The sequence below is a fragment of the Rhea pennata genome, chromosome 22 (assembly GCF_028389875.1).
Source record: "Rhea pennata isolate bPtePen1 chromosome 22, bPtePen1.pri, whole genome shotgun sequence".
Lineage (NCBI taxonomy): Eukaryota > Metazoa > Chordata > Aves > Rheiformes > Rheidae > Rhea > Rhea pennata.
The window spans coordinates 7,033,311-7,059,936 of NC_084684.1; the positions used below are offsets into that span (position 1 = coordinate 7,033,311).

General features: G+C 38.3%; 1 protein-coding gene and 1 non-coding gene across 3 annotated transcripts in view; one reads left to right on the plus strand and one right to left on the minus strand.

Moving 5' to 3' along the window:
* The window catches only part of SKI (SKI proto-oncogene), a 119,246-nt gene that overhangs the window by 20,114 nt on the left and 72,506 nt on the right, over nucleotides 1–26,626 (plus strand). The window lies entirely within an intron of this gene.
* Nucleotides 1,595–1,669, minus strand: TRNAS-ACU (transfer RNA serine (anticodon ACU)). The gene has a single exon. It is a non-coding gene; the product is annotated as a tRNA-Ser (tRNA).

Genomic DNA, 26,626 nt, shown 5'->3' on the forward strand with positions numbered 1-26,626 from the left:
ATGAATCCCTTGCGTACTGAGATTACTGTTCATTTGTCCACCTTTAAAATAAAGTGTTGAATATTAATGAAAAAAGAGTGGGATTGCAAGATCTGGTCCTTCTTACTTCTATTTTTTATCTATTTTTTAATTCTTTCACAATACTGTTGTAGAAATCCTATATGGTCACAGGATTCCTACCTAGCACTTTGGATGCCAAGTGGATGTTAGCTGGAAGTCCAGTCGGGGTGTTTGGGGCAATAATGCCTTGTTTGCAAATGTCGTGGCTGTAAAACCTAGAGTGAATCCAGGTTTGACCATTTTTGAGCCTTCTTTTTTAAATTGTGAGAAAGGCTAAGATGAAGGGAGTGAAGAGCTTGTGCTTTTTGGCTATTTTCTCCGGTAAGAATAGCTCCTTTTCCACACAGTACATTAATTAGCAAAGTTTCTTTCCCTTCTCTGGAATCTCCTTTATTTCTCCTGAACTGTAATTCTATGTGTAGTTATCACATAAAACAGAACTGATTGGCTCCATTCCGTTATGTTGTGTTTTGACAGCACATTTTGTTCATACTTAGTCAATGCTTTTGAGGCCGTAGTTGCTTGGTCACTTTAATTCAACATAAACTTAGTTGCTGCCAAAACTCCTTTTGGCTTCTGCCCTAACACTGGCCTACTGTTACTGTCACTAGCACTTTTATGGCTGCACAGTGTGTAGCAGCTCACCAGGGAATCAATCTGCCTAAAAAATAAGTCATTATTTAGTGAAAGGTGACAAAAATTAACTGGACAAATGTGCTGCTGAGTGTAAGGAATAAGCAAGTCAGAATTGGTTTGTGTGTTTGTTTAATGGTGTTATTTTGTATTATTATTTGAGATTGCCAAAGATATAAAAGTTTCAGAGAAAAGTAAGGTTTACATGTCGGTGCTTTATCCTAAAAGCAAACGGTATAAGGAACATTTCAATATAGCAGTGATAGGTGGGAGTGCAAATTAGATGGAGTCAAATCATACTTCTTCAGCCCTAGCTTTTGTAATTTGTTAAACCTTTGTGTAGTATTGTGGCTGTTAAAGATTAGGTCAGTATCTTTTCTTTAGCACCTTACTAAGCAGTTGCTGTAAACCGTGAGCTTCTGGGAATGCATTTTTTATTTAACTTGTAAAAGGCTTCTTGATGGATGAAGCTCTGAAATGAATAGAAATGGTGTCTCCTTTTTTGTTTTCCCTCCTACTCAATACTCCTGCAATCAGCCCTGGGGTCTTTTCTTTCTGTGGTTGGCAGGACAGAGAGGAGGGAGGGAAAGATAGAGAAAGAGACTGTCTGGGCCCCTGGTGCTGTCAGGAGAAGGTTAGTGGTGCTGTTACCACTGAATCTGAAGGGACAAGCTTGTGGGTTTTTATATATATATATATATGTATGTATGTATGCATGCTGCAGCAGGCAGCAGGCTGAATTAGTGACATTTAGGCATTGTGAAGAGGCTAATTGAGTCACTGGTGCTTGCTGATGGAAACCAGCAAGCATCGTAATGTCTGGATGTGCATAGAATCATAGAATCATTGAATGGTAAGGTTGGAAGGGACCTCTGGAGATCATCTTGTCCAACCCTCAGCATAGCCTGTACGGGGATCGAACCCGTAACCTTGGCATTAGTAGCACCATGCTCTAACCAACTGAGCTAAACCTGCCCCCCAAATGTGCATGTTGGTGTTTGGGTCAATGCTCTATGAAAAATAAACATACTAGGTTTTCTTTAACTCTTTCCTTTTTGCTTGAGCCACTCAGTAGCCTAAGGAATATGAAGAAATTCAAATACATATTCTCAGGAGATCAGTCTTATTTTATTCCATTCTGTTCCTCCTGCGCTATGTGGTAGAAGTGGACAAGAAAACATTAAAGCAGTTCCTTTCCAGGTTGCTGAACTCTTTCCATTTAAAAAATGCAGTCTCAAGTTAGCCTTTGGTTTTAGTAGGGATGTCAGAATTCTAAGGTGACAGAAGGTAAAGAACTGAAGCCGTCCATGATGGATGATACATCTGCGCCACGTAGGTATGACAGATGAAGTCTTTATTGGAATTTGGGTTGGCATCCATCTCAACCCACTCCACCTTCTTCAGCATTGTGTCAGTAATGTACACTTGTTGGTTGCACCATGGCTTCTGAATATCTAATCTAGTAAGTGCGTAAACAACTCAATTGTTATTTATGATTATGAGGATTGTAGTGTGGGTAAAGAAAATGTTAGCTTTAACTGGATTGTAAGAAGAATACATTGAAAATGTGCAAAGCTAACCTAAAATTTAATATACCCTTGAAATATATTTTCTAATATGTTGCCCCTCCTGACAAATCTGCCCACAAACAAAGGCCCACCTTCTCTTTTGGTCACAGTGGTTGTTATAACAGTTATGGCTTGATTGACTTCAGTAGAATTGCTCCTAATTTACAGCATTTTAACTGGAAAACAGAATTAGATTCTTGTGTTTTTCTTTGAAGTATGCAGAGCTCTCAGGGAGGCTGTTGTGCTGAGGGCATATTGCTTTCAGTGATTCTTTTTAATTTTGTTTTGAACTTTTAAGAAGAAAAAGACACCTCTCAATCTAAACCAGAAGCATGTGTATGAAAAAATAGTAAGATTCAGAGAGGCGAATGGTGGGTTCAGAACCTTGTGAGTCACTGCAGAGAGATTGACAGTTTGGGAGCATGAATGCGGAGGAGTGAGGATGGGATGCTCAGGGGCTGATGAGATAAGGGAGTCTATAGAATGTCAGCACAGGGGTCAGCAGCAGCATGCATCTCATTCCAGAGTTAAGCATTGGAAAATGGCATTCCTTGACGATAAACACAATCTGACAGTTCTGAGCTAGCTACAGTGTTCACCACCGCTACCACTACCATCACCACCTCCTCCTCCTGCTCCCCCCCCCACCCTACTTTCCCCTCCCCACACACACTTCCCTTCAACTACATATCAGTGGATGCTTGGAGATCATGCCTGTTCTTGCCTTCAAAGCAGCAACAAGAAAATATTTAAAGCCACAGGCACACCTTACAGGCTTTGCAGGGTAAGTCAAGTTAGCAAGAAATGTGTGTACTTTAAAAATTTTGTCCCTATTCAGGCATCTCAATTCTTAGTTGTAGTTAATCAGTTATTTTCTGTGCAGAGATTATTCAGCTTTACTGTATTTTTAGCATATATTTCTTGTCTTTCTTTTTCTTTCTTTTTTTCTCCTTTGCCTGTGTATGTGAAAGAATTTCCTTCTGTGCGTGGGCAGGTCTGGACTTGAGGAGCTCCTGGAGTTAGCTACGTAGAAGTTCGTTCATTCCTCTTCTGAAATTGCTAGGTGTTAGCTAGATAGAATTTGTTATCAGGTAGTGGGGAAGGAACTGTCCTCCCATTGTTAATACTAAAGGTGCAGGGAAGTAAAATTGTGGACAGGGCGAAAGACCAAGTCAAGAGATCTTTGTTGTAGTCCTTATTTGACTCCATTTTACTGGGTGACCTTGGGCAAGTTACTTCACTTCTCTATGAATCAGGAATAACAAATGTTTATCTTCCTGCCTAACAGGGGTTAAGAGGATTTTTATGAAGCATTTTATATATGTACAACATTGTATGATGGCTGAGTGGTGTTGAGGTTTTTTTGAGTATGTGTGAGAGGTGCTAAAACTTTACCTAACCCTGAGCCTCATGTAAGACTAGTTGCAGGCTTGTGGTTAATCTGAATTTATGTAAGATGGAAAAGATTAGAAGTGCTGTCCTCAGAAACTGTTGACATCCTCTGAAGAGAAAGTGAAAAATCCCATTTTTCTTTTTATAATTAGAACTGCAATAAAAGAAAAAAAATAGTTTTTGGATTGTGTGTTTCTTGTGGTAATATTTTGGGGATGGGGCACAGGAAGGCTTCTGTTAAACTAAGTACGTATTATTTTTCTGTAGACCTTTTGTGAGACCTTAAAATCGAGCTCTTTTTGCTGAGGGGGATTGGGAGAAGTAATGATGAAACATTGTGCTGTATTTATATTTTTGAATCCTGAAAACTGAGCTTTGGCAGGGGAATCAACAGTACAGAGACCCATGAGAAGATTGCACAAGCACTGCTTCCAGGGTGTCACTTTTGTGATGTCAAGCAAAACTTCCTCTTTAAATCAATACCACAGTGCAGCTGTGCTGCTCTGAAAGTGTGGTCATAGCTTGGGGCTGGGAGGCATTCCAATTTATAAAGGAAAGAAGGATGTGATCCTCATCTTATCTGGTCTCTTACATGGGGTGGAAAAAAAGGCTGGAACGTTGTTAAGAACACCCTAGAAGACCTATATTGTTGAGGGGGAATTTTCTTGGTCAGGAATTGAAAAATATGGCCATGAGTCTGTCTTATATGCTCCTCTTGCAAGCTATAATCAGGTGAGGATGGAAATGAGGCTCAGAGTGACTTGATAATGGCCGTGGCCCAGGCTTGAACCATGTGAAGAATTAGTGAAGGATTTTTAAGGTTTTGTGGATTTTATTCCTAAACTCTGCCAATATTCCAATATTTCACTTTGTTTCAGTTACTCTATTAAAAAAAGGACTCCATGTTTGGGTTGAAATTGTTGACAGACAGACATATGTAAGTAAAGCATTTTATTGTAAATATTCCGGCTTTGTAGTTTGTAGATCTTCTCAGGCAGTGTAAGTAAATTGTATAATGACGACTGTCAAATAACATTTTCTGTCCCTGCTCTGATAGCCAACAATCTCAGATTGTGTTGACAAGGCAAGTTCAGGTTAGTAAGAAACCTTTTTTTCCTGTTGTCTTCTAGATTGTGCTTCTGACTATGGTGTTAACATTTATTTCTAAAGACTGATCATATTCACTGCATACATTGTGGGCATAATTAATTACAAAATGAACTTGTGACCTGAGGAAACAAACTAATATAGACTTGGTTAAGGATGTCTCTTGTTTTTACCAGTGTATTAAGAAATTACACAAGAGTCCTGTAGCTCTTTGTCTCTTCCAGTTACGGGTTCCATACAAGTCCTGTCAGGTTGAATGGTACAAAGTGTGTAGCCGATTTTAACATGTTTTATGGAAGTTCTGTGATAAAATTATTGTGTTTAATTATATTAGCAGAACATTTGGTGCTAATGTTCTTATGTTTGGTGCTCACTCTTCCAGAAAGAATACATGTGAGTGGATTCTATGCCAGCTGAAAGTATTTGGACATGAGTGGCTACAACATAAACTACACTAAAATCAAAATTATGCAGAACAATGTTTACAACCCATCTCTTTATCCCTTTTCTGAGACTCATTCTTGTAACTGTTTTTTCCTTAAACTCACTGAGACTTTCAAGAGGAGATCTGTGCACTCAAGACTTTTCAGTCCAGACATCTGATAAGGCTACCTGTGGGTGTTCAGTTCAATTACAGAAATACTTTTGTTCTTTAACTTAATCACCTAATCTGTAAACTGGAGAAGTTTCATAAGATCGGATAGTGTCCTGTCTTCAAATGAATCCATTTAAACATCCCTAGCTAGTAGTCCCTGTATAGTGATTGCCCTATTTGCCAAACTGTCCCTTCTGCAGTTGTGACACAGAACTGTACTTTATATATTTCAAGTTTCCTCATGGTTTCCTTTTCTAGCCTTCCTTCAGTTGTATTTGTTTCTCTGAATAAATGTGTGAAAGAAACAATCGTATTTTTACTTGTTTCATGTACTTCTAAGTATGCCTTTATTCATGGTATTTCACATAGGCTGTCTGGTAAAGTTTGTGTGTGTTACTATCTGTAGTAATGGAGCTTTTGTAACAGAGTGTGTTCCTAAAAACTTGTTCTGCATTTGAATTGTTTTAAATGAGTAGACTTTGTCTTTTAAGAGAATAAGCGCACAGGTATTACCAGTTTGTTGTGCTAAACCATTATTTAGGTAACTCACTATTTACATTTTTGACTCTATGTTCAGATTATTTTCTGGAGAAATGTTATAGTGGTGGAGAAGAAAATTCAAACTGCTGTCCTTTTAATCGTTTTGTGGGAAACAGTTCTTTACTTCTTGGGTGCAGAATGTATCTTTCTCAGATTGCAAGCAACATGCTAAATAGGAAAGAGAAAAATCTGCCTGATTTCCACCAGAGGCAGAAGTTGCTGGCTGAATTCTCTTCATTTCAAAGTTCGGGAGTTTTTTTTGTTTTTTGTCATGGCTCTGTTGTTTTACCCCTGATACAACCATATTCTGTAAGGGTCATGTGATCACAGTGGGGTGATCTGTACTAAACAAACATGTTACAGAGCTACCTGTGATTGTTTAAAGGGGTAAAAAACTTTAATCTGTTCCTCTGCCCTTTTTCTTACCCACTCATTCTCTGCCTTCTATTGTAAGGATAGGTTTGAAAAATCTTTACATAACTGATTTACTTTAAAATTGCATCCTCAGTGGACTCCAGGTTAAGGATCTCTGTAAATTGGAACTTTCCACAATAGATTGAAAGTTTCAAATAAAATAAATACTATTTCCGTGTTCTAAATGCAAGTGCACTGATCAGCACTTTCTCTCTGTATTTGTGGCTGGCTTTTCATGTTACATAATGTGTACTTGCACTGAGATGTGTTTGTCACTTAACTCCTGATTCTCCTATGCAAAGACCCCATCCCACAGCTTTCGTCAAAATATCTTCCTGTGAAATGAGCACGTTCCAGTATGCTTTGTTCATTTTATGGTGCTTTATACTACCTACCTACTAGGGTGATGAAGGGGGTTTAGTGTAAATGAGATACAGTCTGTACATTTCTTAGTAGGAGTAATGGTGCCTTGTGGTCACCGTAATAACTCAGTTGGTTAGAGCGTGGTGCTACTAATACCAAGGTCACGGGTCCAATCCCCCTATGGGCTATGCTGAGGGTTGGACTAGATGATCTCCAGAGGACCCTTCCAACCTTACCGTTCTATGATAACAGTGAAGATAAGTTACTGGAAAAATCTTATTCCAGTTTGAGTTCATAGGTCTGATGTTCGAATTTTTACCTTTATTGAAAGCAAAGGGGGAATTCTTATATGGGAATTATCTTATGCTATTCTAAATTTATTCTGTTTAAAATTTATTTGTTTGTAAAGCACTTGAATATACAATGGCTTGGGTGGTGCTCTGAAAGGATAAATCTATGGCAAAAAATAAGGATTTTTTATAATTTCTGTTATGTGAGAGGGTTACTTCTAATGGAATTGTATTGCTTAGTTGAGACAGGTCTTTTGGGGGAAAATTAGAAAGGCTTCAATTCTGTCATGACAGAAGTGAGTCATTGTGATCTTAACTAGGTCACATAGAAGTTTCCAGCATGGGAGGGTTCTTTCCATATTTGATATAGGTAAGATATTAGAGTAGCCCAGTCTTGTTCACTATTGCTGCAAGGCACGGTGCTTTCTGCCTCAAATAGTCATGAGGCAACTACCCCTACTCAGCATAAATACTACTTACTCCCTGTTGTGAATGTTTTCTGAGGACTTAACTGGGAGCCTCATCCAACCATTCCCCTTAATAGATATATCTAACCTGGGCTGAAGACTTGGAGAGGTCAGTTGCATTGGAACTCCCAAGCCTTTCAAATTAACAGTATGTTTTGGTTTCTGTTGTGGCCAGAGGCTGTTGTTAGTTTTCCTGGAGGAGAGAAAAAATGAAAATGCATAGAGCTGTAACTTCAGTGCTGAGGATCTTTTAATTCACTAATCTATTGTAATGATTCCTGCTTCAAAAACATTTTGTTAGTGTTACATTTGTGTGAGAGGTGTCTCCCACAGTCAAAGCACAGTCTAGGAAAGCTGTAAGAAATGCAGAGTAAACCTCTCATTAGAGAAAGAAAAAAAAAAGTCTCCTGTATCTGTCTGCCCTACATGAAAAGAAGCAGTGTCCAAAAACGAAACCAAACCAAACAAAAAAAGCCCCGTAGCACAAGAGCTGGCCTCCTTCCATGAACTAGCCCTATTTCCAGCCTGCTTGCCATGGTACCAGGGGCACTGTCTGTCATTTAGAAGCTGCTCTTGTATGTACATAAAACTTGTGATTTGTGTTCAGAGCTGAGAGTCTCCTAGAGTTCAGCCCTGCTGGAACAAAGTGTTCAAGACAATACTGTGGGATCCAGCTGGAGGTTTAGCATTAATGCAGTGTCAGCCAGATGGAAATGAGGTGGAGAGGACTGCAGAGGGAGTGGGGGATGGGGAATTCCTTCTCCTTAAAGAAGAAAGGAAACAATAGCAACTCTGAAATACATACATTCATATGTATCTATAGTGTTAAATGCTGACTATGAAAAACAGTCAGAAAATCTCGGTTCAGTGCAACTGAGATATCAGTTGTGCTTTGTCTGTGGATGATACAGTAAATAGAGCAGAGACTGCTCTGAGTAAAAGGTGTGTGTAGCTCCACTGACTTTGGATTTACACTGCAATAACTGGAACAGAATTTGCTCATGGCTTGTGATTTTCAAAAGATCTTAGTGAGTTTGTGTATACATTGGGACATACCTTGCATTAGTCTGGTTTTCAGAAAATACAAAGCACGTAAATTCTAAAATAATCAGTACCCAAAGCTACTATTAACTTTTTTGAGATCTTGGTAACTGTTTCTAGATGTAACACGCAGCTTGTGATCTGTGATAATCCAAACTTAGTCCTTTCTGCTCTACTGATGTGAATGGGCATGGTTTGTGGATTGCTGAGGGCAGAACAAGTTCCATCAAGTTTTTCAGCCTCTTTTTACTGGATTGCTTTGTTCTGTGGAATGACTGTGATGGGGTAATGTATCATCTGCTTAAATAAGCTAATAGTGAAATGAAGCTTCTGCCTCCTATTCATGTATGAGGATTCAGCTGAGACTTTAGATGTCTTTTTGCTCTTGATACCAGAAGGAATTTGACATTAGTGGTTCATTTGTAGAAAAACATGCTCTGTTTAGGCTCCTGCCTGCCATGTAACACTGGAAAGTGGAAACCCGTCCAGTGTGCTGGGCCTCTGGAAAATCTGTAGCTATATGAACATGAAGAAACAGGTAGTGTTTGATTCATGTCCAGGAGTATTGAAAGAAGACATCACAGTTTGAGAAGACAAGGTAACTTTCTTCCATTCCATGTTTCTCAGACATAGCCTTCTGTTTTTCTCTGGAGATAAAGGAAAATATTCAGCAACTCACACCTTCACACCTTGCCTTATGTGAGCCACAAAACCATTGTGTTCATTTAAGGATATTTTAAGGAGCTTGGTAGGTGGCTCTTCTGTGGCACCACAGAGGCAAAGAGCCTGTTCGTATTGTTTATCTTTCTCTTCTATTGGTTTCCCATTTGGACTGACCAAAAGCAGAACTACCTGCATGCAGATTCAAAAAGCCAGTTCTGCTTTCACAGAAAAAGGATTTAGGAAGAAAGAATTTCTCCTCATCATCTTTTGTTGGCTTCTTTTGCTCTTTCCTTTTTTAGAGGAGAGGTCAGCAGGTTCTAGTGAAATCTATTTAAAAAGATTGAAAAAATACTGTGTGTTCCATCCCTGTAAGTATTCAGCAATAACTTTTAGAACACCTCTGGAAATATTATGGTGTCCTGAACACCGTATTTCAGGGCCCCTGTGAGTAGCATCAGATGTTCTCTTAACATCATAGAGCTTGGACAGCTGCAACCAGATAGACAGTGATGCAGTGTCACTTTTAGTCCTCTGACAAATATCTTTAGAGAAAGAACACTTTCTTCATGTAATAAAATGAAAAAAACTTTTATTATAAGACAAGGAAAAACAGCACAGTATTATTCTACTTTATGGCCCTCTCTAGGAAACAACACTAAACAAGAGGAATGAGGACATTGTTCTTTGTCCTCTGGAATATTCAGAAATCATTCCTCAAGGGAGTAAAGACTTACAGCATCGAAGTTGGCTGTAGTAATGTGTGGGATGCTGAACTGTTAATTAAATTACCCACAGCATAGATCTCTGGCCAAAGCCGTTAAAAAACATTTAGCAGTCTTTCCTCTGTGTACTAGTATCTTCTGTGAGCAACTTGCAATTGAAGTCAGATCTTGACAAAAAAAAAAAAAAAAAAAAAAAAAAAAAGATTGAGGCTCTCAAACAGTGTAGTACTGATGGTAATAAACAACCAGGAAACTTAGTGATTTATAGGTGATGGGTCAGTACTGGGAAACCTATACTGCTTTGAAAGTGTCTCTTTTAAAGTCCTCCCAAACATGTAGTTTCCAGGCTCCCATTCACTACTTATCTAGAGAATTAATGCCCCTCCCCCCCCTTTTTTTCTTTTTTCCCCCCTCCTCTTATGTATGTTCCCATGGTCTCTGTCATCATGAGCTGTGTTGCTGTGTTCCATTTTCCACAGCCTGTGGCTTCCAGGCTTTTGTGTGACTTCTTTAGAATTTCACAAGTACATCACAAGATGCTATTTTGGTCAGTTGTAGAATAGGGAATGTTTAAGATCTTCAGAATGCCCTTTGCCACTCTCTGTTAGGACTGCAGAAAACAAAACAAATAAGCCAAAACTGTTGGTAAATATTACTCCAGCATGTTCACTTTTATTTGCATAGATGAGATAAAAGGTGTTACTTGATCGTCTTCGTACTTTCTTTTTAGCCTGACATACAGTTTTTCTAAATTGCTCCTCTGCTCCTTGATTCAGGAGCATATGCTTAATCAGTCACAATACGTAATATAGCATATATCTTAATTCAACAAACATTCTTAAGTACTGTGCAAAGGAGCTGGGCTAAGCACACACAAACATGCTGTAGGTGTTTTTGTGTCTGGAGACTTCCTGATAAGAGTGAATGAGGGATAATTTTGATGTGTCTCAACATTTGGTAGGCTTTATTTTGTTAGAGTGTAACTTTCTGTCTGGTCTGAGATACAGAGGAGGCTGTTTTTACTTTTCAGGAAAGTGTGTCCCTTCCTACATTCATTATGTCACTTCTTTGGAATAGATTGGCCAACTAGTAATTAGTGTTGCTTTTGAAAGTGAGGCCCATTGTCACAGAGCGTCTAGGAGAAACACCTGCCTGCAATCAGCTGAAGGGAACCTGGTAGCAGGAAAGCTTTCCCATTCTGTCGTACTGCGTTCCTGTCTGTTCCCACTCCTGCACGAAGCTTATGTAACTGTCTCTGAAGTAAAAAGGGAATCACTTCGGGTGGCCGTTTTGATCAGTTAACGTCTCCTCTCTGATGTTGTCTGGAAGGATTTGTTAGATGTTCTTTTCAAAAGGAGAGGCAAGGTGTGTATGTAGTTTCACACATGCATATAGTGCTGCCACATGGGAATTCATGATGCCAGGGCTGTGACTGGAGTCTTGATTAGCCATACAGGCCTTCCATAGTGCTTTGCTTTTCCATTTTGAAAAAATTCTATACACTCAGTATTTAGACTCACTACTGTCCCAGTGACATCACACGCTGTCAGTACTGCAGTCACAGTATTACTGGGAGCAGTGCTTTGCCTTTCCTGCTTAGTTTACCTGAGACTATTAGAATCATTTGCATATGTTAAACAACTATTTTGTGACCCTGTGACAAAGAGTTATTTTATCTGGTCTGTAGAGAAGTAAACTGAGAGAACAACCTGGTGGCTTCTCTCTGGCCACACAAGAAGTCATCTGGTGGACTCTGCAATTAGAACCCCAGAGTCCAGGCTTTACTAAGTTCTGATTGCTTGATAAGTTCTTCTTTCTGGCATGCAGCCTAGGATAAGGGAGTCTTCACCTCCAGTGCTGTGTTCTGACCTCTATTGTATCTCCAGAGCTGAGAATAAAAGCTGGGAGTCATGCCTTCCAGTCTCTTGTTTTAAGCAATAAACAGAAGTTTGAGTTCCCAGAGGAAAAAGATGTAGTCAATGAGGGTGTTAATCTGCTAGCTTCCATTGAACTGGTACAGCTTCAAGTGAACTGAATGTAGACTGGGTTGCTGATCTGTGACTAGTCTCCCTCCCTAGACACTGTCAGTACTTCTTTCATTGCTAGTACTTCTTTCCTCTGCTCTTGATAGGTACTGATATTTGGGGAGGGAGAGTTGTGTGTTTGTACGTGTGGTCCTTGAATTTTTGGTTGCCCAGCTTTGGGATACTTCTTGGGGGTCTGAATTTTCGTAAAATGTATTCCCTGCACTGTGGAAAAAACAACAGTAGAGGCCTACTAAAATACCTCAAGGAGAGTATCCAAACACAGAGATTACCAAAATCACTGGTGAAAATTACTGGGCTCTTTCTGAAGTTATTTTACAGCTGCTTTGCTCATGTTTTCTTATCAAGTGAGTGTTAATGCTTTTTGAATGCCTGCAAAATTACAAAATATAGTGAAAACAGGCACACTAGTGATGTTGCGTGGCATTGCTACCTGTATTGAATGCCCCCGATGAGGCCTGATGAACGTGATAGCTAATTTTAGAAAGAGTACATAGTGGAGGGAATGTCATTAAGGGATGACTACTGTATGGATTAGGACAGCCAGCTACACAACAGTCTTCGCAGGGGTTAGGAGGAAGATGAGCTGCCTAAAGAGGATGTGGGAGAGAAACCAGTACCAGGCTTGTGTGTCATAAAAGCTTTTCTTGTAAGCCATAACTTAAGTACTTTTGAGGGGGTTCTGTGTTGGAGTCGATGTCGCTGAACTCTTCTTCGTATGTCTGTGCTAGCACTTTTTTGTTAACTGCATCTAAATAATCTAAAAATACATCTTAATTTCTGTGTGCTAGATTGGTATAGGTTCTTATAAAATTGCAATCTTGGTAGAAAATGAAATGCACAAACTTTTTACAGATTTTATCAGATAAAAGAACCTGAGATAATGCATGCTGTTTACAGCAGTTTGCACAAGTATATGCTGCTTTTACTGAAAATTAGAGACTCAAGGAAAAAAATAGACATTTTTAAGATGTATTTTTGTAGTGCACAATTAGATGCAATTTCTGCCTTCCATCTCTGTTTCTTCCCCTCTTCCTCCCAGGCACTTCCCAAGGATAGATACAGATGTCATGCCATTTTACTCTGGAGTTCCTACTAACAAATATGTAAAGGAAGCTTTGTATCTGAGATCTTTTGGGATGTCTCCTTACATGTTTGTATGGTAAAGATTTTTCTCTTAATAGGCTACAAACTTTGAATTATTGCCCTTCCTTAAGAGGCTATTAGGACTGGTCAAAAGTTAGGGTGAAGTACCAGGCATATGCCACTTCAGGTTGTCTGTGAGCAGCATAAGAAATCTACCCTGTAAGCTCTGTTATGGTTCCTTGACACAGAAATTGGCACACGAAAATCCAGCTGATGTCAGTAGGAATTCTAAGACAAAATTTGTTCTTCTTCATACAGGTTATTCTGTTAATGTAATTCCAGCAACACCTTAGCCACAGTTAGGAAAGTCTGTTTTTCAGATCTGTATTGTTCCATGTGCCCTTGTCTGCACCTTTATCTTGACTGAGATGCAGCTGTTACCAGTAAACTATTGCCAGATAGCAAAATTCTCAAGAAGTTCAGAGTTTCACAGACATCTTTAACCAAAAAATTATGAATGGTTAATGTGTATTTGATCAGTTTGAGGCAATGTACTGCTCTGATTTTGTGTGATCGTTACTCTTGCCTCTGCAGCACATTTGATCTCTTGCATCTGAGCCTGCCTTCGTTTTTTCCCAATGAGCGTGATTTGTGCACTGTTCTTGATATGTTTTGTTTTGGATTTGTTTGTTTTTCTTTTACCCATTTGAATGAATGCATACGGACTTTGGCAATGCTGTACTGTCTTGACAGATGAGAAAGCAAATGCAGTGTTCAAAATTCTTCCCTTTCCCAACATTTCAGCAGACAGCTGGAACCAGGGGTTACAGTGTGGTTGAGTGGAGCTTTTAGTCAGTAGCAGAAAAAAAAGTGTATCTTAAAGAAAATCCATATGCCCCCTTTGGCCTGGTGAGATCTTGGAAAGACTTAAAATTGCCTTTTGCACACAAAAAAAGATTAACAGGAACCTGCTTGCTAATATGGTGCTTCTTTAAAGAAACAGAAAACCCAGAAACCAACCCTCCGTGTAGGAGGAAAAAGATGAAGTTTGGATAACTATCAAAATGCTCTGAGCTGCATTCAAAGTAGAGTTTCTTAGAAGCAAAATTACAGGGGAATTAAATAGTACTAGATTGATGCATCACAGTCATCCTTCTGAAATAGTGTTATATGTGAAATGGAGAGTGAGTTTAGCCTTGGTAAGATTTAATTTCTGTCTTATCTAAATTAATAGATCTATGAATTCATATTATCTAAATATTAAAACTCTATCACTGGAACAGAATTAAAAACCTTTCCATTTCTCTGGACATAGGGAAAGGTGGGGAAAATGACAAAATTGAAGTTGAATTTCCTAAAGAAAACAGGATTCATTAAAAAGGCCAAGAACTTTTCCCTTCCAGAATGAATGTATAGCTCCAAAAGAAGAGGTTAGCAAAGTGTATTTATCCACAAATGGACCAATTGGGAAACAGTCTTCCTATTCTCCGATTCTAGTCACTACTGAATATTGGACTACACTGATCATTAAACTTCTTTCTGGGACTCGTCTATGGGTTATTTTTTCACAGTTTTACTTCTGTTGTTTAAAATCTACAGCAACTTGTTTGAAGTTGCTCTTAATCTAACATACTATGCATCTGTACTTTCATTTGTTTGTTTGTTTTGCAAAGGACTCTGCTATCTTGAGGATACTTGCTAACAGTTGGACTTGTTACTTGGTGAGAGTAAGATCAGGATCACAAAGAAAATAGGAGAAGCAATGAGTATTGCAAAGTCTTCTGGGACTGTGTCTTGGGTAGAAAATTTTATCATACCAGGATGAAGGCATATAAGAGAACTAAAACTTAAGCGATGAATGAACCTGCATAAATCTGCATCTAAATAAGAAATTTTGTCTAAACCAAGCATACGTACTCATTCAGCATGTATCTGGATGATAATCTTTGAGATACCTTCTGAGCTCCTGTCTGTGCATTTCCTACTAAAGTTCAGGAGAAGTTAAACATGGGTGATGGAGAGAAACACAGAGTTGAGGCTTTCTTTTTGAAAGGATGGGTTTTTTATTTTTTATTTTCTTTCTCCCTCTGTTCATTAAAAAGGTACTATTTGTGGTCATTAGAAGGCACTCAGAGCAATTAGGTCTAACTGTCCTTCTTGATAGCTATTCAAGACAGAAGCTAAAGCAGGATTGTATTGTAAACAACAACAGAAAAGGGGTCACAGTAAACTTTATGGCTTGTTGGTATGTTGTGTGTGGGGGGAGATTAGAGGACAATGGTTCAGCATCCCTGAAAATGTTATTTATCATTGATGTGGGGGGGGGATACTGTATTTGAGGGGAATCCTAGGACAGTGAGGTTGTGAACTTTAAGGCTTTTCAGTTAAAATGGCAATGAAGAAGGAAGTAGTGAAATAACAGAATACAGTCACATGACTCATCTCTGAGTCTGACAGGTAACTGCTCATGGTTTGGGGTTAGACAGAAGGAAAAAAAACACCTTATAAGCTATCCTATGCAAGAATGGCCATTCTAGGCATCCATCTACCTCAGTAGCCTGTCTCAGAAAATGGTCAATAGCAAATGCTGAAGGAAAGAGACAAGCTTAAGCATACAGAGATACTTTCTCCAATATATGCTTCCAGCCATGTGTGGCTTAAGGGCTTCCTGAGTTGGAAGTTAACATTCCTCTAATGGCTATTAAACTTAACAGTTTTCTTCTTTGGATTTGTCAGGTCTCTGTTTTACCAGTGTCATCGTCTTTGGTAAAAAGCTAATTCCGATTGACTACTCAAAAAGTCAAGTTATGTACAAACAGTTGCAGACGTTTGAATTATTGTACTGTATCATCAGCTAAGCTGTGATAAGTGAATCTTGTCTGTCCCTGTAGTAAGAATAATTGGTGTAGGTTGCTTTTTTATTTTATTTTTTTTAACAATGAAGAGCTATGCAGCTACATTAATTGAAGAAGGCTGTGCTGATTTACAACAACCTTTGAAGAAAGAGACATATGACAGTGTACAGGAAAGGAAATACCCAGAGGAGCATAGTTAGTATGTTTTAGATCACTAATCAGATTTGTTAAAATTAAGTCATAGATGGATCTGCTGCCTCCCTACTGGAAGTTCCTGTGGTCCATGAATTTGTTTTTTTGATTGGAGTTGTCGAATTTCTTTGCTGTGTGATTGGAAGAGATAAAAATCTTCTTTGTAGTATATTATAACCTGAATAAGCATCTCCCCTTCCATCCATTGCGACCTTTTATTCTGCAGTTGGTGTATTTACAGAGGAGTCATTCTGGAATAGGTTTTGCAATTTTTTGTGCCCACAAGTCTGTATCTTTCAAATTGCAGTTTTCTGTTACTTGTGCTAATGATGGTCACTCATTAAATGACAAGCAGGAGAAAGAGTTGCAGAATGCTCCTGTAAAACAAATTGTCTCTAGTCCTCATTCACATGGCAGCATCAAAATTTGAATCAGCTTCTCAGGGCAAGGAGAAGCTTGTCTTGTGTTTTCCTCTTAAAATATGTTATATGATTTTGGTATTATGCATATTATTATGAATTGCTAACCTGCTGCTGCTTCTAAATCTAGATGTGAATTGCTTGTATGGAATTGGAAATAGATTGATACAAATAGAATCAGTTTCTTTGAGGTTTGAAGGTTTCTGCACTATCCTGTGGTGGGATGGGTAGAACAAAGTTCAGCCCCTTCCAGTTTTATGTGGGGTCAGGCAGTCACTGTGGATTGTAGAAGGCTCTTAGTAGAGTTCACCATCTGGCAATCATAAAACAAGTAATCAACATTTTTTGAGGAGGATGGTGAGGAAACAAGCTGCAGATGATTGTCGTGAGATCACGCCACTACACAGACACCTTTATGGCTCTTCTCTATTCTGGTTGGGTGTCTGCACTAAGGGTCAAAAGTTCAGGCTGTCTTACCCCCCTCTTTTTTCTTCCAAAAATGGGAATTAGGCAGGGAATGCAGAAAGACTGTAAAATGGCTTATCCTGCCTAGCCCCTCCTACCCCTTTCCTTCCTTCTCACGTACACTGTTGCGTGTGTTACTGGTGGAGGCTGGGCAAAGCAGGCTCATATTGCAGGAGCACTTAGAGAATACAGAAATCAGACACAGCCTGAACTTTGTAAAATGCTCTAGTGAGATGAAACAGCAAGGCAGCTTACCAAACAGCAAACTGGCAAGTTCAGACTTCTCAGTTATTTTATTTGTGTTTTTTTTTTTAAGTACAATTAGTAGTTTTTAAAAGGTTTTTGTGCTACTGTACCAGACCTTGGAGGAAAACAGTAAGGTGAGAATTTCAGAAACTGCTGTTTAGAGTAGCGCTCAAGACTGAACAGAGACGGGACACTGCCAGTAGAACAATTCTGGGGAGTACTGTCACAAAGCAGATGCTGTTAAAGGGGAAAACAGGCAGATAATTCAGTAAACGTGACATTTCATTGGATTTTATTGCAAGAAAGTGAAGGTTGGAATAACTATATAATGTTTTTCCTTCCACTGATTTACACACACACTATATGATTGTAGTTCCTCCCACTCAGCTGCTTAGCTACTGACGTAGCCACTTTAAGAGTGAAACTTCCAATTTACTGTATTGATATGACAGGAATAAATCTGACAGGTATGCTTTGTGCACTAAAAGAATGCCATAGCCATCAGCCTGATTCTGCATCTCATAATGCAAATAAGGAGTGTGAGCAATTAATTGCATGAATGCATGCAGCTACACCCACTGCAGAATCAGTGGGCAGTCAGGATGAGGCATAAGATAGTTTTATAACAACAGCCAGAACAAAACCAACAAAATTAAAAAGAAATGTCCAAAACCAGGAGCAAGTAGGTTACTGTGGGCTGAGGTTAAACTGTGAATGTGAAACACTTTTAAGGTGATAAATCAGCTTTTTCTAACAAGAGAACTCAAAGTATTTCTTTCTCAGAATAATAAAGGCCATTTTAAAACAGTCAGATGTGGTTAAGGTGAATCATTCTGTACTGTTGTTGTCTCTCCCTTTTTCTCTCCCTTTTCCTCTTTCTCTCCCTTTTCCTCTTTCTCTCCCTTTTCCTCTTTCTCTCCCTTTTCCTCTTTCTCTCCCTTTTCCTCTTTCTCACACACAAAATATACACATTAACAAATTGCTGGAATGCAGAATGCACATCTGGTCTGTATTATTGTGGACCTGACTGTAATGATCACTTGGAGAAAGCTACCTTGGGCTTTTGTATAGAAATGTTTGTATTACACAAAACTCCTGTTGCCAAGCAATTTTTATTAAAACAGCCAGTTTTTGCTCAATCTCATGGCTTGCTGAGGAGCTGAGAAAGCTATAAAATCTATGCAGAGTCTCACTCCCAGTTGTTAAAGCTTGAGAGGCTGAGAGTGACTAGTGTATTAGGGGATGAGTTGATGCTATCTAAGCTTTTGTCTACATTAATAACTTTTCCTCTTGGAATATCCAGTTGTTGTTGCCGTCTTGAAAGCTCTGCTTATCATAGTCATGGTGGATTGCTAAGGCAGACTGGCAGCTGGAATTGTAATCACCGTTTTGCCTGAATGCTGCAGTAGATCTGAATGACAAGTTGATGGCAAGTTAAAACATCACTACCTAGACTAAGCTGGTACTTTTGGTGGAACTGTACCCTAAAACTAATAGTGGGAAAATAAACCAGAAAATACAGTAGTCAAGAGGAACATGGCAGGGGTTAGTTTTGAGGACAGGAAGGGATGTCTGAAATATTAGAAGCACATACTTTGAAATCTCAGTTCTCAGGACATAATTTTAGAAGTTGCTTAGGATAATTCCTAGAGACTTTGAACACTTACTGATTTTAAGATAATTCACATTAGAATACTGATCTGACCTGACATGCAATGCTTTCCACAATTTGGGAACTCCAGAATATTACTATAACTCCAGCAGTCTAGCACAGTGAAATTTGGGTTAATTTCAGTGAAACTTCTCATGCGCAAAGCGTATTCTTTTGGACATACTGTGGTGATGTCAAGTAGTTGAAAGTTAGAAGTAACTACTAGCAAAACTTTATTCGTCTTGTGTTGCTATCCTAGAGGAGTTAGAGTTGTTCTTGGTAGATTAGCAAAATTTTCACGGCAGTTCTCAAGATCTAAGACTCTTGAATTAAGGGTGTAATTTTGCATTTTCAGTTAAAAGCATGTTACCTAAATCCTTATGTAGAGTAAATCTTAATAAATGGCACTGAAGATCATAGGACAGGAAGGGGGAAGAAGGAGGGTTGGTTTCTTAGTATTGTGTCAGTTGCAGCTACCTGCCAGAAAGCCATAGAAACCTACCTTACTTTGTGTAGATGTCCATTCACAACATACTTTGCTGGCCAAGCGGCTTTTTCCTGTCCAGCAATTCTGCATGTCCTCATGGAAAGTTCTTTCTTTTCTTATCCAGTGTTATCAGTGAATAGTCGAGGAACTATTACAGAACATGTACAAGTTTATATCCTGCTCTGACTTACATTGTCTTGTTTATTTAGTTTAGTTGTTACACAGAGAAGCAAAGACTTGAACGGATAGACAGACTACAGGTAGTTCATCTTTTTCCAGTGTTGTTTTATACTTTTCATTTCAGAGTAGAGGTATACTTGCTTACAGATGAAGGAAGACTTACACAATTCCTGTCCATACTGGCTAGCAGAAGCTGAATGGGCCTTATAATGAGATGTAATGTGAAAAACCTTGATGTTTTTTCTCTGCATATCTGGAAATGTATCCTACAGCTTATATGGAAGTGTATAAGACTTTCGTGCTAATCATGTGGCAAAACTAACTGATTAGATATCAGGGATTATGGCATGTGAAGGGGCTGACTGGCAGCACCCACGTACTGTGCACACTTTTTCAGAAAAAAGAACTTACCCTACTGTTACTCAGTTGTGCCTTAGGGAAAATGCCTCCAACTGAGTCTGTGGCAAATTGGTAAGTCACTGTCCTGCTCTAAATCTGAATAGAAAACAGCGCACTTTGATTCAGAAGCTACTGCAAGACTGCTATGCTCTTATTTTAATGATAGCTACCTGAAAACGGGCTTAGTAGACAAGATCAAGAGTTGATTTAGCCTAGAATGCTATTTCTGTCAGCGATTAGGTCAGTACCTCAGTGCATATGAACAAGGGCAAACATATAAAGATATTTTTGTAGTATACCTTTCCCAGCTTCTGCAGATCCAGAGCTTTTTGACCCTTTTTATTAGGTCTTGATGTTTTTCTTTTCCACAAATTCCTCTGATTGCTTTTGAAATTTGTGCAAGCCTTTGGCACCCATGATACCCTGTGACAATGAGTTTCCTAGTTTTATGTGGTGTGTGAAAAAATCTCCTTTTTTCTTTCCTATTTTTCCAGGTGTGTCAGAGAACTTAATAAAAAAGAAATTTCTGTCATCTTTACCATATAAAAGAACCACCATCTTTTGTACTGTATTCTGTTCAAAAAGTAGAGCTTACAAGCCCTTACTTTTTGTGCTCATAAAAACTGCTCTGCAACCTTTAGTTTAAGGTGATGGCTAAAATATTTCATCACACTAATGTAAAAGTTTGTATAGATTATAAGAAGTGCAAGCAAAAAGAAGGAAGAAAATAAATTGTGTGCTGTTCAGCACAACAGCACATGCTAACAAGAATTTGAGCGAAGCCTACATTAAATGAAGGAAGAGTTCAAAAAAACATTTTTTCCTCCAAAGGAGAAAACAGTATTGTTAAGCACCCCAACTGACACTGAAACTTGAAGTGGGATCTCAATACATATGAAGTGTTCAGCAGTTGGTTTGCCTCTGGGGTCTGCCATGAGCTATATTGACATGGAAAAATTGCAAAATATTTAACCTAATGGGTGAATTTAAACTCATGCAGCTCTGTCAGTACAGTTGTACTTTGTATGTGTGTAAACAGATCTGATAAGAATGTTTCTTTTTGTTTGTTTGTTTGAATTTGTCAGTTAGGAACATCTTGAAGTTAAATATAACCATCCCCAAATATGAGTCCATTGGGGTTGAGACTAGTTTAGCTGGAAACTAATGCAGATTTCTAGTATAGAAATGATGTCAGTGCTTTGTCTTATGCACTTATTGTTCTCCTTTAGAGAACAATAGGAAGTTTGTATCTCCAACTGAGTGTATTCCAGACTCCTGACATGTGAGAATTGAACTGTGTTTCTGCTGGGTATTTAACAGCACTGTTGGTGTACAAAGTCACTTAATTTGAATAACTTGATCTAACTGAAAGAGATGTTTGATACAAAGAGAAAAATAAAGTAATATGAAGATGTCCCATCAGTATAAAACTGATTTTTCCTTGATGCCCTTATTGTAGTGATCACGGTGGGGCGAGGGTGGGGAAGCACTTGTTCTCTAATACTAGTTTGTGTAGATTATAAAATCCAATTACATGTATGCAGTGAGGTACTACTTTCCCTTCTTTTATACTGTACTGCCTCATGTTTAAATTTTAACTATGTCTGCAACCTTTTGTTGTTGTAGGAACCCTGTTATAGTTTTAGATATACCACCTTTTTGAGCACATTTTCTTGGCAGATTGGTATGTTTTCTTGGTCTGTCACATCAAGCAGTGTCATTGTCGGTGCCAGCTAATTGCTATCAATCAATTGCTGAGCATGAAAGGCTGGTCTTGAATGTTCATTGAAGTATGTTATGAAGCATGGAACACATGATTTCTTATTAAATCTGAGACTAGAATGATTCTTCTGTGGGAAACAGGCTGATACATGTAAATTTTGCAGTTGTTAGGGACTGCCATGAAGGTGGGTAGATGAAGCAGACTTGAATGATTTATGTCAGAGTTTAGTGCCTGTCTTTTGGGAGTGAGTGTGAAAGTGGTCAGCAAGAAACCATTCCTCTTTGATTGCCGGAGGGTCATCAGAGACCATCTGCTTTCTCTCAAACTCTGCTGGCATGGTTGTAATTGATAGGAAGATGGTACAGAGCAGGAGAGAAACACAGGTAATACATCCGTTATTATAGCTAAAATAATCCATTATCATCCTACTCAAATAATTTATGGGATTATCCCCTTGAATTGGAATTTTTCCCTGCTGTTAATTCATTTATTGGCAGGCTGTTCATTTTAGTATTTGTCTGCCCCTGTGATGGTCTTGTTAACCGAACTGTCATTTAAATTATATAGAATTTATTAAGATAACAGTAGTTTGTAGCCTAGTTCTCCAGGCCTGTTTACTTTTCTGCCTACCTCACTCATTGAGGCATCTCTTACAACACTTATGAGGACTAGGAGTAAGGAGCCGTAGCCACTACAACTACCACGTATCTTTCCCTACAAAACTGTAGTGTCTGGTACCTTTGTATAGTCCCAAAGCTCAAAAGGTCATAGCTCATGTTTATTGCTTTCAGTTTAGTTCTCATGAGTCCCATTTCATGACCACCATCAGTTCTGGCAAAGGCATCAGACAGGTCAGAGGTGTTATCTCTTTGTTTATGACTCTTGGATGTTTTTAGGAGAAAGAGGCATTCTTTCCCTTTCTTTCAAGCTCATTTGAAAGTTCTCTAAATAACCCTGGCCATCAACATTTAAGAAGTTTTTATTCTTTAAGGGAAGCTATTTCATTTACATTTAAGAATGGAGAGTTTAAAACAAGAGAAAAACTTTAAAATCCAAGGCAGTTTTGAAGTTTCATAGTCTAAGTGGAGAGGAAATACGGCATTTGAAAGTAGGGGAGGAACAGCTATGCATTGTTTTTGCTTCTCTTTTCCAACAACAAAACCCCTTCATTCTCCCAGTGACTTACTGTCAAAACAAGCAAAAAGAAAATATTCCTAAATTCTGATGAGAAATGAACAGGCCTGGGTGAGCAGGGCAAGAATCACCTTAAAAATTCACATTTTCAAAGAAAAATCAGTGACCAGTTTAATTAAAATGCTGAGCAGCCAGCAGGCTCCAGTTGATTTCTGCCTTTTCCTAATCTTCCTTCTTGAAAATAGGATCATGTCCCAGTTTAGGAAAGTACACAGGCAAAAATCTTGAATGTTCTCTGATGGGCTTTGAATGCTGTGTCATAGTTCTAACTTAAAATATAAACCTTGTTGCTACTTAAAACTGTATCTTTTTTTTTCAAGGTACTTTGGATAGTTGCTCAAAGTAGAGACACAACTCTGCTTAAAGGGAGAGGGGAACCCTCTACCCTGTTTGCAATATTAAAATTATTAAATTGTGATGTGTTGCCACTTGTGCAGTATTTCACATTTTCTAACACATGCTTAAATTAAGGCAGACCTTGTAAACCCTTCTTGTAGGACTGATACTATCCATTTAAGTAAATTACATATATAATGAATGTGGGCTGACCTTGTCCCCTTCATACTGTTGAATTCTAATGTTCTGATTTCTTAGTTGTATGCTGTATTATTGCGTAGCTTATGTTCTTCTCTTTTTCCTTCTCCCTCCCTCCCCTGTGCTTTTGTTTCTCTGTGCTGGATCGTGGAGTAGGTAAGTAATGCATGTTGCATGTCTGGTATTCAAATTGTGATGTTAAGGTTGGATCCTTCTTTCTAGATAAATGTCTTGCTGTCTGACTAGAAAATGCATTTTGTTCTAACTGTGACCTTTCAAAGGTGGAACATACTTGTTCTGCTTAAGTGTTAACAGTATGATGTTTCCCAGGGACTTCCTTGTGGGTTTGGGACTTTACTTTTGTAGCAGAAAAAGTTTACTTCATTTTTTTTTCCTAATTTATTTAAAACAGCTGAAAAAACATAAAGTAAACAAATGCATTTTAAAGCACTTGAATGCTAGGGCTGTGTATTCTTGTTAGAAGACATTGATCTTATTGTTCCTCTGCATTGTAATTCAATTCAATTTTAATTCAGTTTGTAACTACTAAAACATAGTATCTTCCAAATAAGTTGTTATAAGATGTTGTCAATAAAAGAAATTAATGGGGCAGGTTTCTCCAGCAGTACTGCAAAGCTGCTATTCTCTGTATGCAGAATTTGTATGCATTATTAGAGAACTATCTAAGAGCAGTGATCACTTTACCAACATGTGCTTTGAGAAGTCCATGGTAACTGGATTCCATAGCAATTCTTATAATTCACATTTATCTTTTCTAATCCATCACAGCCCTCCTTTAAGAAACCCTCTGAAGAGTTGGTAGAAGGAGAACCTGGTCTTTTGCCCAGGTAGTTTTAGTCATTACTAAATACATAACAAAAAATAGCATAAGTATTGAAAGCGATATTCAAATCTAACATACATACAAAAATATTTTAGAAGAACAGTTTTTCCTAAAACTGAACAAAGCAAAATACCCAAAAGAAACATTTTAGCAAGATGGGGAAAAAATTAAGGCTATGAACAGACATAAAAATGAAGATGTGTTTAATTATGATAAGGATCTCTGTAGAAAAAGCAGTGGGATTTTACTACAGAAGTTCTAATTTTCACTTTTTCTTTTCATGCTTCTAGAAAACCTCAGTCATCTTGGTTAGAAGTATTGGCTTTCTTTTTCAGTAAAGTTGTGCTTTATGGATAGTATTGAAGTAAAAGGTTTTGCTGAGATGCTGTTTGAAAAGCAGTGTCTAAGAGCAATAAAGCAATACACATACTGTATTACTCCATACAGTGTTAGTGTTGTGGTATTTTGGTTTTCATTGTAACCCGTTTTCCTGAGGAACCTGGCTTCAGGTTGGTTGACTTTAGGCCACAGGGCTTGTAATACAGTCTTTTGGGGGGGTTTCCACTACCAGGTGGAGCTTTGTTTTCTGCATGCTTGACTTTCATATTTTTATATAAAAATTATTAATATTTATAATATGTGTATTTTTTGAAATTGAAAATGGGGCCAGTGTCTGTCAACTGCTGTCAGGTCTAGACTTTGTTCAAGTCTTCCATTCACTCATAGGCTGTTGGCCTGATGGCTCAGAGCTGAGATAGACCTATTCTAGTACCTTTCAAGCTGCTACATGATTGCATTTCAGGTGAATAAGTCACTATTTTTGCTCAGCAGTTCACAGTCAGCATTCAGCATCTTGACTGTGATTGAACTTGCTACTTTTTGTCACAAAATGGTGAAAGTGCTTCGACTGCACTGAGACCAGGACAGCCTCCTCAGTGAAGGCCTGTGGATATCTTGCCTCTTAAGCTAGCAAGAGGTCTTTGGAATTGATTTCAAAAGTGAGAAAGTGAATATCTGTTTTTGGTTATGCAGACCAAAACCATCTCAAAGCAACCTACCTTCATTTTCTGGGAAGCAAAGAGCACTTTTGTATATCTGCAGATATGTCATATAGCAGTCCACAAAATGCTGTTTGATCACTGGCTCGTATTCATTGATTATTTATATTACTGTAGAATTTTGAGGTCCTCTGATTCATTGTGTTAGGTGTTATTCAGATAAAATAGCTGTTTCCTCTCCTGAGAAGTTTAGTCTGTAAGACCAGATAGAATTGATGGATCCATGAGACGGATGAAGAAAATCTTAACTCCCCAATATGCAGCAGTATATGTTGTAAAAACAACCAAAAATATCTTTCAGTTTCCCTTGGCGTTTCCTTACCAGACTTGAGCAGTTTATGAGTTACAGAAAGAAGTGCTGTTGTGAACACACTGGCATTGTGTACTATGGAATAATGATACTGAAATAGTCAGATCACATTAGATTTGCTTGTCAGTGTTTGGAATAAAACACTGGAATAGGTCTGATTCCCAGCTGCGTACTCAGAGGAAATTTGGTAAAGGAATGGACACAGAGATATGTTCGTGTTGGCTGCCTAACTAGATAAAAGATTATTTGCTTTGCTCATTGCTGTGTATCCAATGACAAATGCCTGGTCTGTATTTGTCTATAACATGAGAGTGCTTTGCCTCAGATAGGACAGAGGCAAGGGAAAAAAAAAAAAAAAAAAAAAAAAAAAGAAGAAGAAGGAGAGTGAGAGATGGATTGTTTTGAAGGAAGTGACAGGTTTTTTATTTCTACAAATTAATATATTTAAAAAATAACCTTCTTTTGTTAAAAATTTTCCAAACCTGCTTTTCCTACAGACAGTTCTGTGAAAGTTGATTTAGGGGTTAATGTTACAGGCTTGAATGACTTGAAGTTGTAAGAACTCTTGGAATGTGTAAAGAGGGGAAGGATTCCACAGATAAGGCTGAACTTTGAACTCAGAGCACAATTCAGTTTATAAGTTAATCTCCACCAATAAAAGCAGCATCAGCCATCTGACTGAGCCAGGACACTACTCCTCCTGTTTAAATTGTTCAAATAAAGAAAGTAGGCTATTACACCTGAGAAGAGGGCAAAGAAGGCACATTATGTTATTTTTGAGCTTTGAAGCGTATAAAGCATTAGAGTAGCTTAAAGAAGTGTTCTTCTGAGGTTGTATAATCAATCCAGTCTCTCATAACTTTATCCTTTTGCAGGGGAGATTATTAGACCATTGCTCTGACTGCTCCCCCTAATTCTGTTCCTGTATTACTCAGCATTTGCCCTGTTGCAGATGGAGGAATTGTGTCGGAATTTGCATGAAGAGAATCTTCATTCATTCATTCATTCATTTATTTTTACTCAATGCTTGTGTTTAATATCGCTGGGGAATGCACTTACCAGCAATGGTTTGTCAAGAGACAG